The sequence below is a fragment of the Populus nigra genome, chromosome 1 (assembly GCF_951802175.1).
Source record: "Populus nigra chromosome 1, ddPopNigr1.1, whole genome shotgun sequence".
NCBI lineage: Eukaryota > Viridiplantae > Streptophyta > Magnoliopsida > Malpighiales > Salicaceae > Populus > Populus nigra.
In genome coordinates this window covers 3,245,623-3,260,748 of record NC_084852.1, presented here as the reverse complement: position 1 = coordinate 3,260,748, position 15,126 = coordinate 3,245,623, and the positions used below count along the sequence as shown (strand labels likewise).

The window sequence follows — 15,126 nt, the reverse complement described above, 5'->3', positions numbered from 1 at the left end:
CACCATTATTAGAAGAACAGGAGAGTGTTTTGAAAAGCGGGGACAGAGTGAAAAACCATAAAAAAAAAAACCTCGGTGCAGGTCTTTGATTTCACACACGAGAGTTACTGAACAACAACCTTGTTGGTTACTATATTTATTGGTTGTAAGGAGGAGATAAGGTTGAACAAGTGGCGACAATCTATTGGCTTCTCGGACTACCTTATCTCCATGTCACAGGTCCCAGCATAGCGCATATGCGAGGGTAATCACAACAACTCAAGAGAAAAACAACACCCTATTAAATCAAATTTTTTTAAAAAAATTTGAAGCATCGAAGGGTGAAATAAAAAAAATAAAGGGACTGAAATGAAATAAAACCTTGGTGGATGCTATCAATAGCCTTGTTCTTTTAGCTTTCTGTATAATGTAATGGGCAGGTCTTATTACTTGAGTGTGTGATGCAAGAGATAGTCATTGCAGATTTTAGTTGCCTAAGTTTGATCCTTTGTGGAGTTCCTTGCAATTCTTTTTTTTTCCTCCTTATTCATAATTTTCAAAAAAAAAAAAACATTTACCGATCATAGCTTTAGATTAATTATATGTGTTATTGAAAGAGATGAGGAGCTAGTATCATTCGTGCCGGTGTCAAAGTGATCATCAGCAGCCTTCCATTCCTTTCTCTCTTTGCTAGGTGAGTACTTGTACATATTATTCTTTTATTTGTTTGTCATTATCTTTATATTATGCTTTTTATCTTAATTATTTCATAAAATAGCATTTTTGTGGGAATTTCTGCTTTAAACTCATAAGTGTAAACTATTTTGTTTCAATGTATTCGTTAGATCGATGGTATGCTATCTTTCACTAATGAAAATCTGTTTATTGGTTTTGAGAAGAAAAAAAAAAGTGTTTCTATCTTTGTTTTATGGAAAAAGCACATAGATCTATGAACTATATATATAAAAAGAAAGGATAGATATTCACATTACTTAATAATCGAGGAAATGAGTGTTTAAAATTAAGATAATAAAATTGAAACCAAATCAGCTTCATTAGATAAAGCTGTTGCGTAAATAAGTGTGACTTTTACTCATGGCATAGATAGAGATAGTCATTACAGATTTTAGTTGCCTAAGATTGATCCTTTGTTGACTTCGTTCCATTAAGTATGCTATCTTTCTTTTTATTGGTTTTGAGAAAGAAAAAAAAAGTATTTTTATCTTTTTTATGGAAAAGCACAGAGATCTAAGAACTATTGTGTAAATAATTGTTAGGGTAAGTGTGAATTTTAACACATGGCATGGATAGCTATTGATGAGGGGACAAAGGGATTACAATGATCTATGAACTATTGTGTAAATAACTGTTATGTTAGGACAAGGAATTAAATGTTTATACCTTGCCTTGTTGCTCTTGAAGCTGGCTTTCATACAGAGCTAAAGGCCTTCTCCTTTTGTTCCTCTCGCTATATTTTATTATTGAGCAGTCAGTACCAGTGCTTTCCGCATATATTTTCACAAATTAAGGTAATAAAATTACTGTTCTCATTCTCTCAATGCTTATTTTACTTGTAATGACTCACTCTCACAGTCGGCATTCTTATATCTCTAATTTTTCAGACTGGTGAAAAATGGCTATCGAAAGTGTTGGTGGATCCATTGTATCTAAGATAGCAGAACTCTTGGTGGAAGCAGCAATAAGGCAGTTCCGTTACATGTTCTGTTTCAACAATTTTGTTCAAGAATTCGATGAACAAATGATGAACCTGGCTTTGGCATTTTATCGTCTGCAAGATGCTGTCGACGTTGCTAAAAGGAATGCTGAAGAAATTGAGATTGATGTCAACAAATGGCTGGAAGATGCAAAAAACGAAATTGAAGGTGTGAATCGTTTGCAAAATGAAAAAGGGAAATTGGCAAATGCTTTACTTGGTGTCCCAATTGGATGCGACAATTCAAGTTAAGCAATGCACTGGCAAAGAAGACGGAGGCTTTGAGAAAACTTGAAGCAAACAGTAAGTTTCCAAAAGTGTCCTACAAACCACCTCTTCAAGGCATAGAATTTCTTCCATCAGAGGAATTCACGCCTTCAGAATCGTCAAAAACAGCTTTCGAACAGATTATGAAAGCTCTCAAAGATGACAATGTCAATATGATCGGACTGTACGGCATGGGAGGGGTGGGTAAAACCACCCTGGTGAAAGAAGTAGGCAGGAGAGCCAAAGAGTTGCAGCTGTTTGATGAAGTTTTGATGGCTACACTGTCCCAGAATCCAAACGTCATAGGCATTCAGGATCGAATGGCAGATCGTTTAGGTCTGCATTTTGACGAAAAGACCAAGGAAGGGAGAGCAGATCGATTGTGGCAGAGACCGAAGACAGAGAAGAAGATGCTTATTATCCAGGATGATGTTTGGGAAGTTATTAACTTGAAAGAGATAGGGATCCCATTTGGTGATGCTCACAGGGGTTGTAAGATTCTTCTAACAACACGTCTCGAAAACATGTGTTCTTATATGGAGTGCCAGCAAAAAGTGTTTTTAAGAGTCTTATCTGAAAATGAAGCATGGGCTTTATTCAAAATCAATGCAGGTTTAGGTGATGAGGACTCTGACTTGAACAGAGTGGCAAAGGAGGTTGCGAGAGAATGCCAAGGCTTGCCTATAGCACTTGTGGCAGTGGGAAAGGCTCTAAAAGGTAAATATGAAAATGAGTGGGAAGTAGCATCTGAAGACCTCAAAAAATCTCAATCACGACACGTGGAAAAATTTGATGACCGAGGAAATGCATATGCATGTCTTAAATTGAGCTATGATTATTTGAAGTACGAGGAAACCAAGTTATGTTTCTTGCTCTGCTGTTTTTTTCCAGAAGATTACTACATTCCAGCCGAGGAGTTGACGAGATATGCAGTTGGCTACGGGTTATATCAAGATGTGAAGTCCATTGAAGATGCAAGGAAACGAGTTTATATGGAAATCGAAAACCTCAAAGCTTGTTGTATGCTGCTAGGCACTGAAACTGAAGAACATGTCAAAATACATGACTTGTTTCGTGATGTTGCTATTCAGATAGCATCATCAGAAGAATATGGATTCATGGTTGAGGCTGGCATTGGGTTGGAGGAGTGGCCACTGAGCTATAAAAGCTTTGAAGGTTGTACAGCAATTTCGTTAATGGGCAATGAACTAACAGAACTTCCTGAAGGATTGGTGTGTCCACATCTCAAAGTTCTATTATTAGGACTGGATCGTGGTTTGAATGTTCCGGAGAGGTTTTTTGAAGGGATGAAAGAAATTAAAGTTTTGTCTCTAGAGGGAGGGTGTTTGTCATTGCAATCACTTCAATTCTCAACCAACCTTCAATCGTTGCTGTTGATCGAGTGTGAATGCAAGGACCTCATTTGGTTGAGAAAGCTGAAAAGACTTAAGATTCTTGCTTTCAGGTGCTGCTCCTCCATTGAAGAATTACATGATGAAATTGGGGAGCTCAAGGAGTTAAGGTTGTTGGATTTGACAGGTTGTGAAAATCTAAGAAGGATTCCTGTGAAATTGATAGGAAGGTTGAAGAAGTTAGAAGAACTGTTGATCGGGGTTGAGAGCTTCGAGGGATGGGATGTTGTTGGTGACAGCACAGAAGGAATGAATGCAAGCCTAAAAGAACTACATTCGCTGTCTTATTTAGCTGTATTATCATTGAAGATACCGAAGGTTGAATGCATTCCCAGAGATTTTGTTTTTCCCAGGTTGCTCAAATATGATATAGTGTTAGGGGATTGGTCAGAACTCGAGGAAGAATACCCAACCTCGACAAGTTTATATTTGGATCATATAAGCGCCACATCCTTAAATGCAAAGACATTTGAGCAGTTGTTTCCTACTGTGTCTCATATTTATTTTTGGAGAGTGGAGGGTTTAAAAAGTATAGTATTGTCCTCTGATCAGATGACCACCCATGGCCATGGGTCGCAAAAGGACTTCTTACAAAGATTAGAACATGTAGATGTGAGAGAATGTGGGGATATTCGCACTCTGTTTCCAGCAAAATGGCAGCAAGCTTTGAAAAAACTAAGGAGAGTGGAAATTGATGACTGCGAATCATTGGAAGAGGTATTTGAATTGGGTGAGGAGAAGGAGCTGCCGCTGCCGCTGCTGTCATATTTACATCTGTGCGGGTTACCTGAGCTCAAATGTATATGGAAGGGGCCCACCAGACATGTTAGCCTTCAAAGTCTTGTTCATCTGAAGTTGGAGTCTCTTGACAAACTGACATTTATCTTCAAACCGTCCCTCACTCAAAGTCTTATTCATCTGGAAACACTACGGATAGGAGATTGCAGTGGATTGAAGCGTCTTATCAGAGAAAAGGATGACGAAGGGGAAATAATTCCAGAGTCTCTTGGCTTCCCAAAATTAAAAACTCTCTGTATATGGGGCTGTGATGAACTTGAACATGTCTTCCCTGTCTCCGTGTCTCCAAGTCTTCAGAACCTGGAAGAGATGGAGATTTATTTTCATGGCAATTTAAAGCAAGTGTTCTACAGTGAAGAAGGAGATGACATCATCGTCAAGTCTAAAATTAAAGATGGCATCATCGACTTCCCTCAGCTAAGAAAATTGTCTCTTTCAAAGTGCAGCTTTTTTGGTCCAAAGGATTTTGCTGCCCAATTGCCTTCTTTGCAAGAGTTAACCATTGAAGGCCACGAACAATGGGGTAATTTGTTGGCACAGCTTCGAGTACGTCCTTTATATTTCTCCCCTGATTTTTTCCTTTTAAATTTAAATTGTCAAATTCAATACATTGTCATAATTTCTTATGTCTTCCTTCAGATTTCTAAAACTAAAGTAATGGATAAATGCTAGCAAATCATTTAGCCATCCACTGAATTTGCTTTTTAGTTTTGAATTGGGTGCAAAAGACTTGATTATCGGCTGTTTGAAAGTATTCTTTATGGGTGACCCAACAATGAGGTGGAAGAACTTTTGGGTTAAGAATGGTTCTGTGGGCTCCTGTGTCAAATAAGGCTATGGCTTTGATGGACTTAGCATATATGGATGTAAGAATGGTAACAAGGGCTAAGGGTATTGGATGAGAAGGAGAAATGTTAGGTTGGGCTTGGTAAAGTTCATAGATCTCATCATCAAAACTTTCATCTGCTACAGCAACTATGGTATCAGGAGTGATCTCATCCATGAGTGAGAATAAGGATTCAACTTCATCATCATCAGGATTGAACTTTGTATTTTGGGCTAGAAAATCAATTAACTTCAATGACTGAGCCTTCTTTTGGGGACATGTTTTTGCAAAGTGACCTTTACGCTTATAGATGAAGCATCTGTTAGAGCTGGGAGTGAAGTGCTTGGGGTGTCTAGTGTGGTGGCGTCTTAAGAACTTCCATTTCTTCTTGCAACCAATGAAAGACGATCGGTGGATTTTCTTGAAATGCTTCTTCTTTTTCATGGAACAATTGCAATCAGTATTGTCTGAGCATTTAATCAACAAATCTGATCGTTTGCAAGCACAGAGCATATCAGTAATGGTGGCATAGAACAAGTGTCAGAAGAATCATCTTCGGTAAAAGAGTCTTTAGAAGCTATAAGAGTTTCATCATCAGGAGTCTCTTCTTCAGATGTATTGGCAAGAGGTTCATGGGTAAGGATTTTAGGAATAGTCTGTTGGGAATAAGTAGTAAGAAAAGACCGGATAGAGTTGGAAGGTTGGTTTGACTGGATCATAAGTTGATAAGGGTCCTGGGAGTCTTGGAATGGATCATCAGTTTCATGCTTTTTAGATTCAAAAGAATCAGAGGATGAAGAGATGATAGGGGCTGGTGATCTGGGTTTTTTTGAAGTGGTTGGTACTGGGGGTTTTCCCTTTATCTCTTTTAGAGAGAGGTTTGAAAAGTTTTTCAGTGTCTGGGTTTTCAAATAGTTAAGGTATGGTAGGTGGAGGTTGGGCGTTGTAGAAAGGGGAATGTTTAGCCCAATAAGGGTTTGGATAATAGAAGGTCATCCTAGTATGTGGAGGTTCAGGAAATGGTAAAGGCTTAGATTTGGATTCGGCTAATTCAGCCTGAAGAGACTTGAGTTGTATTTTGAGAGACTAAATCTTGTGTTCCTTCTGAGGGTCTACATGTCTGCCATTAGAAGCTTGAATGAGTAAATACTAATGGATGGTGGATATCCGTTGTTGAATTTCAACACTCAGTTGTTCGAGATGAAAAATTTGAGAATCAACAGAGACAATCATCTTTTTCAGATTAGTTTGAACCAAGTCAACCTTAGATTCAATTCTATGAAGAATAGAATTTTGAGCAATGGCATTTTGACTTTGCCAATTGAGAACTGCTTCTGCATAGGTGACTTGTTTAGGGCGGCCATCAGCATCTACGCCTTGAGGGTTGTGAACTTGTGGAATAGTACGAACCCTATCTTTTACGTGTTCTTGTAAAGCAGGAAAATCATCATCATAAGGTTTTGTAGGTTGATATATGGAGATTGTGGGGACGTGTTTTGGAGGTGCCCAATAGGGTGGAGTATATTTGACAAGATAGTCAAATTTTCCAGAGGGTTGTCCCAAAGTGTCAACTGTTTTGTCTCCTTGATTGTATCTGGCTTTTAGCTTCTTACTGGAAGATTTCCTTTTTTGCTTAGGGGAGTCATCTTCCATGTCTGGATTACAGCAATCATCATAATTACAAGTGTCCCAAAAAACATGATTATCTTGAGCAAAAGAATAGACGGGGAGACCGTCATTAGAGAAGGACTCTACAGGTACCGGCAGAGGATCGTTAGCTGGTTGCACCATCGAGATGGAGGAGGAAAAGATTCCTGGTGGAGAAGTGGAAGATTCTCCCTTCTTGAAGATGATTTCAACAGTACCATCAGCCTTTTTGGTGAACTCAGGTTCTGTGGATTGTATAGGGATAAGATAACAAATATAAAACATGTTAGTATCAAACATTAAGGTCCATGTTGGGTTTATACTATACTTATTCTTACACCATTAGTGTAACCTTTTTACCTTGACATAATAAATTTAGCTAAACATAATGAAAGAGAGAAACATAAATAAACAAGATAAGAACATAAATAAGATATAAGTTAACTAAGTAAAGGAAAGGAAATGAAAAGCATAAACAAAAGATTAATATAAACAAAACTTCAGCATTACAAAATATAAAAAGAGGAAGCAAGAGCATGATCTTGATCTGAAAACCAAGATGCCTAAATGCATAGCAAATGCCTCCTTTTATAGGTCAAAATTTGGAACTATTGATTTGTTGACTAATTGTTGAGTGGGTGGCCACATCTTGACTTGGTGACAATCCTTATCATCTTGTCTGAACAAAATGTCATTGCTAACGTTAGACTTTGAACAGATTGTCCCAAAGTTTTAAGAAATTGTCTCAGCTTTCTAAAAAAAAAAGAATCGGTGCATTTGGACTTCTAGAACTCGAGATATGGGCTGAACACTAAACAGTGTCTGGGCTGCAGGATAGATTCTGACTTCTTTGTTGTTGCTAAGATTTGGACTTCCAAACAGCAGAATTAAGTCTTGCACTCCCATGAATGTTTTAGGCCTGTGTCTTAGCTTTCTAGCCATATAAACCAAATTGAAATCCAAGATCTACAGCAGATATGACCCAATGACTGAACAGTGTTCCAGTTTGGACTGAACCAACATCTCTTTTCTAAACTTAACCCTCTATTTGTCTTCTCAATTTAAGTAGTTAATCTCATCAATTAATCCTTTGATTTATGTGATAGACCTGCATTTAAAATAAACATTTACCATAAATTAAAGGTATCTTATAGTATCAGACTTGTTATTATAAAACATGCTTTAGTTAAGAAGTTACCTTGATAAAAATGCACTTTTAAGTACTAATCACACCCCCAACCAGCTTATTACTAGTCCCTAGTAATCAAAGCATTAAAATAGAAAAACAATTTGCAAGTTCCACAAAGCAAGACATTCTTCATTCAACTTCCATTAATATATTCAGATAAACAAACTCTCATTAAATTTATAAATCTGCTCAATTCCTCTTTACCAAGATATTAATAAACCTTCATTTTTATATGCTCAATGTATGAAAACATAGATGAAGGGGCTTTTATTTGAAGAAAACAATATTTTGTTCTAATGTTTAAGGTTAACTTCCTTGGGTTGAGATTATTTTTTTTCTTTTTTTAATATATATACATATAACTTAAAACACAATGCATCTTTAACCCATGTAACGAGCTTTCGGCTAATGACTCCCAGACCAGTTGGTATTCGGGCATTAGGTGTTGAGACACCCCTACAAGCTTAGTAACTCGGGTTGCAGATACTGATACGTAGATAGTGCAATGTTTGATTTTCTTAAGCTTTTCTCCTTAACTCATGTAACAAGCATTGGGCCAATAACTCCTAAGTCAGTTGACTTTAGGGTATTAGGTGTTAAAACACCCATTCAGGCTTGATTGCTTAGGTTAGGGAGGCTACGAAACCAAATTTATCTACATTTTTATTATCATCAACTTTTTTTTGCAAATTATATACTATCCCTTTCTCTTAGTTGTTACCTTTAACAAAAGAACATAAATAATGTAATAATCCAATATGCATCCCACAATCATATGTTAAAGTATGTGTGTGAAAATGAAGGTTTAAGAATACTTGTTAAATGAGTATATGAGTAGAATCAATTGATGATAATGCGAGAGTTTGTAAACCTGAATATTTTAAGAAGTATTATGATAGACCTTGTTAAAAATGTTTACTAAGATGCGTCTCAAGAGTCAATTTAACAAAAGAACTCCTTTACTCTATCATCCTAGTAACAATAGTTTTGCAAATGGTTTATGAAATAGAAAACACAGTTAATTTTTTTTTTATTTTAAAAATGTCAACTACTACTCTCTCTCCCCAACCAAAACGAGACATTGCCCTCAATGTCATAAGGTAGAAAGATAGAGTATAGAAGACATCACCTGAAATAGCGAACACTGACAAACCTGAAACACACTTAAACAAATATAAGAAATAGCAAAACAAAATAATATGTTATTAATAAAATCAAAAGACACGTTCTTACAAACGAAGGCTTAAATTGTAGTTGTGATTGTGGCTCACATCTTCCCTTGGTTTTATGTCCAAGAATGGCTTAAACGCCCTCTATGGGTCGAGGATAGGCTTCCCATCCAGTTTTCTTTAAAACTAGCAAACAAGGTCTTTTATAGTCAGATTCCTAAGACTAAGTCGATCATGTTCTTTATGGAATTGTAGCCATAAATCATGAATTACACGATGTATATCTCTACTAGGATGCATCTTAAGAATTAATAGAAGATTATCTAAAGACTCCTTACTCAGTCCATCCTTAATGAATTGTATTTTATCTTCATGGTTTATAGATACCATTCCTAAAGAATGACATGTTGCATTACAAGTCCATCTGGTAGATCTGTGACAAACTTTAAGTCATTTTACATGATGTTTCTTTGTAAAAGTGCTTTTACCTGTTCCAGGCATGTATGAAATGAAAGAATTGGAGGACTCACCTCATAATCAGACCTTTGCTTCAATTAGCCAGCGAATATCTTCAGGAAATCCATGATTCATTAACAACCTCAATCTTGCACACCTAGCACGGTAAATGTTTGCAATCGCATTCTGAGGCAGAGCGGGAAACTACTTTTTCAATTTTTCCAGAGTGGTGTCCATTTTCAAATGAGAGTTGAAGAAGAGATGTAAAGAAAGGAGAACGAGTAAAGAATTGTATAAATATATATATAGATATCAGTTATCATAGGAAACTGAAAGAACCGACTTAAGAGTCACAGAGTACTGTTATCCGCCATTTGATCGGGGTGAGAGAGACTAGCAAAACTAGAGTTACACCGAAAAGAAACACAAAAACAATGTGAGAAAAACAAAATAATCAACCTTTATCTACAGGATCATTGAAACCAATGGATTCATTTTCACTAGGAAAATTATCAAAGTAAGCTTTCCAACAATGTCCATTTACCTTAAAAACATTGTCATTCTTTGGATTCTCAATATCAAAGGCCTCATAAGAATACACATATTTCTTAATAAATGGACCGCTCTATCTTGATCTTAGCTTTCCAGGAAATAAATGGAGTCGAAAATTATAAAGCAAAACTTTTTGACCAATATCAACTTTTTGACAATTTTCACAAGTTTTGTACAAAGTATGCGTGTCCTTGAACATGGTGGGCTAATAAAATCCACATTGTAAGATTTTTACAGTTGTCTTCTTTGATGAGAAATGACCCCCACATGCCTTAGAATGACAAAATTTAATGACACTACTTACCTCATTGTCGGGAATGCATCTTTGAAATATTTGATCAAGATAATATTTGAATAAGTAAGGGTCATCCCAATAAAAGTTCTTCACTTCATTCAAAAACTTACTTTTATCTTGGGTACTCCAATGAGCTGACAAATCTCCTGTTGCAAGAAAATTGATAAAATTAGCAAACCAAGGCATTGAACTAAGAGAAAGTAAGGATTCATCAGGAAAGTAATCATCGATTGCTGTGATGTCGGATGTCGAATCTATTGTCAATTTTGACAAATGATTTGCGACAACATTGTCGGTGCCTTTCTTGTCCTTAATTTCTTCCTGAGAATAAGTCATTTGCAAATCTTCAAATTCATCAAACTCAGTATTACTCAAAGTAGATTCAAGTTGATCACAAACTAATTCTTCAATAAGATCTACTTCTTGTAAATCATTATCATCTCTAGGTTGCTTGCAAATGTTTAAAATATTCATCTCCAATGTCATGTTCCCAAATGATAGCTTCATCAGTCCATTCCTACAATTAATCAATGCATTAAAAGTTGCAAGAAATGGACGTCCTAAAATAACAGGAAATGAATTGCATGCTTCAACAGGTTGTGTGTCCAAGACAATAAAATCCACATGATAAATGAACTTATCGACTTGTACTAACACATCTTCAACTATTCCTCTAGGCACTTTTACAGATCTATCGGCAAGTAAAAGAGTTACAGAAGTTGGTTTTAACTCACCTAGATTGAGACTTTGAAAAACTGAATATGGAAGTAAATTCACACTAGCTCCAAGATCAAGTAAGGCTCTTTCAATTTTATGTTCTTCAATAAAGCAAGAAATTGTAGGACAACCAGGGTCTTTATATTTCAAAGCATTATTGTTCTGAAGAATGGCACTTACTTGTTCGGCTAAAAAGGCTTTCTTTTTTCACATTTAGTTTTCTCTTCATAGTGCACAGATCTTTCAAAAATTTAGCATAAGAAGGAACCTATTTAATAGCATCTAGCAAAGGTCTATTGATCCTTACCTGTTTGAAAGTTTCAAAGATTTCAGAGTTGTGATTGACTTTCCTTTGTTTTATGAAGGGTTAACATCTAAAGATAGGCAAATGGTGGAATTGATGTGCAATGAAACTTTTGAAAACAAAGACCCTGATGAAGCAATGGAGTACCTAAACTTGCTAGCTGAAAATGCTCAAAATTAGGACACTACATGCACTTATGAGGCACCAGGTAAAACTCAATCTCATACATCTAGTGGAGACATGTACAACCTTAGGGAAGATCATAACCTCCAAGTCAAATTTGCATCTTTAGCTAGAAAAGTTGAGACACTAAAATTAAAAAAGAGTGGTCAATTAAAATATGTTCAAGAAATTGTGTGTCAAATTTGTGAAACTAATGAACACTCAACCAATGATTGTCCAACTTTGCCTTCTTTTAATCATCTAAAATTTCAGTTGGAAGAGTGGTAACAATAATGCACAAACTTTACAGCCACCATTTCAAGCACATCATAATTTTCAAAGTTCTCATGGGTATACATCTCCTTATATTCCCCCTCCTAGAAGAAATCTTGAGGACACTTTATATGCATTCATTGAAAAGCAAGAGACAATCATCACTCAACTTGCTCAAAGCATGACAGATTTTAAAGATACTCTTGTAAAATTCACATTTGCTCTAAGTTTTCAGGAGAAAGGTAAGTTCTCATCTCAACCACAGCAAAATCCCAAAGGGCAATTCAATTTAAGTGCAAGCAGCTCCGGAAGCAAACATATGGATCAAGTACAATCAGTTATTACTCTCCTTCATAGTGGTAAGGTTATTGAAAAACCAATTCATGAACCTTGTGAGAAAGATGATGAGTCAATCTCTGAGGGTAAAGAAGGGGTTAAACCTGAACATTGCAAAGAAAAGACTGATTCCCCACCAATACTTCCATTTTCTCATGCCATGGCTAAACAAAGGGAAGTCAATCATGATTTTAAAATTTTTAAAACTTTCAAACAAGAAGAAATCGAGTATGAAAAAGGCACCGGAAATATTGTCACGGATCATTTGTCAAAATTGATAATAGATTCGACATCTGACATCACACCAATTGAGAAATACTTTCCTGGTCAATCTTCACTTTTTATTGCTTCGATACCTTTGTCTGCTAATATTGATAATTTTCTTGCTTTAGGATTTTTGCCAGCTCAGTGGAATACCCAAGACAAAAAAAAATTTTTGAGCGACGTGCAGAACTTTTATTGGGATGACCCTTACTTATTCAAATATTGTTGTAATCAAATATATCAAAGATGCATTCCCGACAATGAGGTAAGTAGTGTCATTAAATTTTATCATTGGGTTATGATTGGGCCTTTGAAAATTGTTTAAAGTATGAGCTTGTTCATAAAGACTTTCCTTGAAAAAAGGCAAAGTTGGACAGTCATTGGTTGAATGTTCATTGGTTTCATAGATTTGACACACAATGTCTTGAACAGATTTTAAGTGACCACTCTTTTTCAATTCTAGTGCTTCGATTTTTTTAGCTAAAGATGCAAACTTGGCTTGGAGGTCATGATCTTCCCTAAGGTTGTACATACCTCCACTAGATGTATGAGGTTGGGTTTTACTTGGTGCCTTATAAGTGCCTATAGTGTCCAAATTTTGTGCATTTTCAGCTAGCAAGTCTAGGTACTCCATTGATTCATTAGGGTATTTATCTTCAAAAGTTCCATTGCATATCAATTCAACCATTTGCTTATCTCTAGGTGTTACCCTTCATAAAAATATGAAACCAATCTTCATGTTTCAAAACCATGATGAGGGCAAGTATTAAGCAAGTCTCGATACCTATCCCAACATTGGTAAAATGTTTCTCCTGGTTTTTGAGTGAAAGTGATGATTTGTCTTTTGAAAGAATTTGTTCTGTGAGATGGAAAAAACTTCTTTAAAAATTGTTGTTGCATTTTATCCCAAGCACGAATGGATCCTGGTCTTAAATTTTGTAGCAATGTTTTAGCTTTATCTTTTAATGAAATAGAAAAAAGCTTTAATCTGATGGTGTTCATGCTACAATTTGAGTCATTATAAGTGTTGCAGACCTCCTCAAATTCCCTTAAATGCAAGTATGGATTTTCTAGATCTAAGCTATAAAAAGAAGGTAAAAGTTGAATAATGTCTGGCTTAAAATTAAAATGAGATGCATTAGGAGGGAAAATTATGCATGAGGGTGCACTTGTTCTTGTAGGATTCATGTGGTCTCTAAGTGTTCTAACTCGATTATTCTCATTATGAAGCGACTGGTTATCTTCTTCGGCTATATTTTCTGAAAATGATGAGGATACCCTACAAGGTCTTCCATTTAATGTACGTGACCAAACTCTCATGCATGTTTAAGAAGAGAATAAAAGGAAGAAAAGAAAAAGAAAAGGAAACAAAACAAAACAAAAGAAACAAAAGTTACATAAAATGAAAAGTTAAAAGAGAAAATAAAATAAATACTATAATTTGTACAAGAATTTACCTCCCCGGCAACAGCGCCAAAAACTTGACATGGCCAAAAGATTGATGTCTTCTTCCAAGTGCAGGAGTGTCGAAGTAATAAATAACCCGGCAAGACCGGGGTCGAACCACAGGGAGGTTAATTGTATAAATAACAACAACAACAACAACAACAACAATAACAACAATAATGATAATAATAATAGTAATAGTAATAGTAATAGTAGTAGTAGTAGTAGTAGTAGGAAGAAGAAGAAGAAGAAGAAGAAGAAGAAGAAGAAGAAGAAGTTGATGAGAACTTTGAGATATAAGATTAATGTGAGGACTAAACAATGATAGCAATAATTGTCAAGGTTAGAGGATCCACTAATGGTATTTTAAACAAGTATAGTATAAACTCTTATTATTCAACTGGAAACTACACACAAAGGAGGTTCCAATTGGATTATAAATTGTTAACATGATTACATTAGTTATCTTATTCGAACAATGTTAATACTTGTAAATGTTGTCAGGCATTCATGATTATAACTTATGTTAATAACAAATTAAGTTCCTTTCATAGCTCAGGTGTCGGTTATACCATACGGTTTGAGCTATGAAAGTGCCAAGTATTTGTTATGCCAAGGGTTATACAACATAAATCTAGATTAACCATTTAACAAGCAAAGTATTAAAAGTGAACAAGATAACAAATATAAAACATGTTAGTATCAAACATTAAGGTCCATGTTGAGTTTATACTATACTTATTCTTACACTATTAGTGTAACCTTTTCACCTTGACATAATAAACTTAGCTAAACATAATAAAAGAAAGAAACATAAATGAACAAGATAAAAGCATAAAAAAGATAAAGTTAACTAAGTAAAGGAAAGGAAATGAAAGGCATAAACTAGATATTAATGAAAGCAAAACTGAAGTATTACAAAAATACAAAGAGAGAAAGCAAGAGCATGATCTTGATCTGGAAACCAAGATGCCTAAATGCATGGTAAATGCCTCCTTTTATATGCCAAAATTTTGAACTATTGATTTGATGAATAATTGATGAGTGGGTGGCCACATCTTGACTTGGTGACAATCCTTATCTTTTTGTCTGAATAAAACGTCATTGATAATGTTAGAATTTGAACCAAATTTCCCTATGAAAGTTCAAGGAAATTATCTCAGCTTTCTAGGAAAAAATATTGAGGTCATTTGGACTTCTAGAACTCAAGATATGGGCAGAACACTGAACAGTGTTTGGGCTGCAGGACAGATTTGAACTTCTTCGTTGTTGCTACGATTTGGAATTGAAAACGGCCTTTTTAAATCTTGGACTCGCATG

The 15,126-nt window shown here is 35.6% G+C and overlaps 1 pseudogene; it reads left to right on the top strand.

The window, feature by feature from the left end:
• The first annotated feature begins 305 nt into the window (after positions 1-305).
• On the top strand, positions 306-6,927 carry LOC133702651 (probable disease resistance protein At4g27220; annotated as a pseudogene).
• The last annotated feature ends 8,199 nt before the right edge of the window (positions 6,928-15,126 follow it).